Raw genomic sequence first — 2,500 nt, forward strand, 5'->3', positions numbered from 1 at the left:
ACGAAAACAACGGATTTTGGTCGGGGCCGAGAGGTACCTCTCTCTCCTATATCCTGCAGCTGGTGTGCAAAACTGGGTATTTGCATGGTGAGACACCGACCCCCACTTTAAGGGAACAAAGTCAAAAAGTGTCCGACCTCCTGGAGCCGTGCGGCGGATCCGGCGGCCAGAAATTTCCTCATTCCGGTTCTATTTTTTTTTTTTTCGAATTTGCGAAATTTGGAGGCCAGGCGGCGTAGCTGGGACCTGGACTAGCTCGAAACACCCTGAACCGGTGAGCGGAATCGATTTCCCAAAGTTCTACGGCTCCCGGAAGCCAAAAACAGCTCGCCGGAAAATTTCAAAGTCCCAAGGACTCTTTCTTGAAAATCAATCCGGGGGCCATGGAAGTGTCCTCGGTACAACCTCAGAGCTTTCCCCCGCCTGGAAGTCTGACAGCGGTCTGACGTTTTTCAAAGTTTTGAGCTCTCTGTTTGTTCTCAAAGTCACAAAATCGCTTTTTTTCAGTTTTCCACCCAGCAGACCCAAACTTCACCCCCACTTAGGTCACTGTCTAGGGGCGCCTTACGACATATTGACGCCCCTTTAGGGTGGAAGTAGGGGAAATGGGTGATTTTTACACAAAATCGGAAATTTCTCAAAATTTTTCTAAGTGTCAAGGACTCTTCCAGAAAATCTCCCCCAGGCTCCTGGAAGCGTCCCCGGTACACCTCTGGCGGCTGCCCCCGCCTGGAAGTCCGACACACGCCTGAAATTTTCAAAGTATGAAAATACGCATTTTCATCCAAAAATTCAACTTTCCCCCCGTGCACCGCAAACTTCACCCCCACTTAGGTCACTGCCTTGGGGTGCCTTACAACATATTGACGCCCCCCTGGGGTGGAAGTAGGGGAAATGTGACATTTTTCACAAAATCGAGATTTTCTCAAAATTTTTCTAAGTGTCAAGGACTCTTCCAGAAAATCTCCCCCAGGCTCCTGGAAGCGTCCCCGGTACACCTCTGGCGGCTGCCCCCGCCTGGAAGTCCGACACACGCCTGAAATTTTCAAAGTATGAAAATACGCATTTTCATCCAAAAATTCAACTTTCCCCCCGTGCACCGCAAACTTCACCCCCACTTAGGTCACTGCCTTGGGGTGCCTTACAACATATTGACGCCCCCCTGGGGTGGAAGTAGGGGAAATGTGACATTTTTCACAAAATCGAGATTTTCTCAAAATTTTTCTAAGTGTCAAGGACTCTTCCAGAAAATCTCCCCCAGGCTCCTGGAAGCGTCCCCGGTACACCTCTGGCGGCTGCCCCCGCCTGGAAGTCCGACACACGCCTGAAATTTTCAAAGTATGAAAATACGCATTTTCATCCAAAAATTCAACTTTCCCCCCGTGCACCGCAAACTTCACCCCCACTTAGGTCACTGCCTTGGGGTGCCTTACAACATATTGACGCCCCCCTGGGGTGGAAGTAGGGGAAATGTGACATTTTTCACAAAATCGAGATTTTCTCAAAATTTTTCTAAGTGTCAAGGACTCTTCCAGAAAATCTCCCCCAGGCTCCTGGAAGCGTCCCCGGTACACCTCTGGCGGCTGCCCCCGCCTGGAAGTCCGACACACGCCTGAAATTTTCAAAGTATGAAAATACGCATTTTCATCCAAAAATTCAACTTTCCCCCCGTGCACCGCAAACTTCACCCCCACTTAGGTCACTGCCTTGGGGTGCCTTACAACATATTGACGCCCCCCTGGGGTGGAAGTAGGGGAAATGTGACATTTTTCACAAAATCGAGATTTTCTCAAAATTTTTCTAAGTGTCAAGGACTCTTCCAGAAAATCTCCCCCAGGCTCCTGGAAGCGTCCCCGGTACACCTCTGGCGGCTGCCCCCGCCTGGAAGTCCGACACACGCCTGAAATTTTCAAAGTATGAAAATACGCATTTTCATCCAAAAATTCAACTTTCCCCCCGTGCACCGCAAACTTCACCCCCACTTAGGTCACTGCCTTGGGGTGCCTTACAACATATTGACGCCCCCCTGGGGTGGAAGTAGGGGAAATGTGACATTTTTCACAAAATCGAGATTTTCTCAAAATTTTTCTAAGTGTCAAGGACTCTTCCAGAAAATCTCCCCCAGGCTCCTGGAAGCGTCCCCGGTACACCTCTGGCGGCTGCCCCCGCCTGGAAGTCCGACACACGCCTGAAATTTTCAAAGTATGAAAATACGCATTTTCATCCAAAAATTCAACTTTCCCCCCGTGCACCGCAAACTTCACCCCCACTTAGGTCACTGCCTTGGGGTGCCTTACAACATATTGACGCCCCCCTGGGGTGGAAGTAGGGGAAATGTGACATTTTTTCACAAAATCGAGATTTTCTCAAAATATTTCTAAGTCCCAAGGACACTTTCAGAAAATCTTCCCCAGGCTCCTGGAAGCGTCCCCGGTACGCCTCCGGCGGCTGCCCCCGCCTGGAAGTCTGACACACGCCTGAAATTTTCAAAGTATGAAAA

The sequence above is a fragment of the Ranitomeya variabilis genome, unplaced genomic scaffold, assembly GCF_051348905.1.
Source record: "Ranitomeya variabilis isolate aRanVar5 unplaced genomic scaffold, aRanVar5.hap1 Scaffold_275, whole genome shotgun sequence".
Classification (NCBI taxonomy): domain Eukaryota; kingdom Metazoa; phylum Chordata; class Amphibia; order Anura; family Dendrobatidae; genus Ranitomeya; species Ranitomeya variabilis.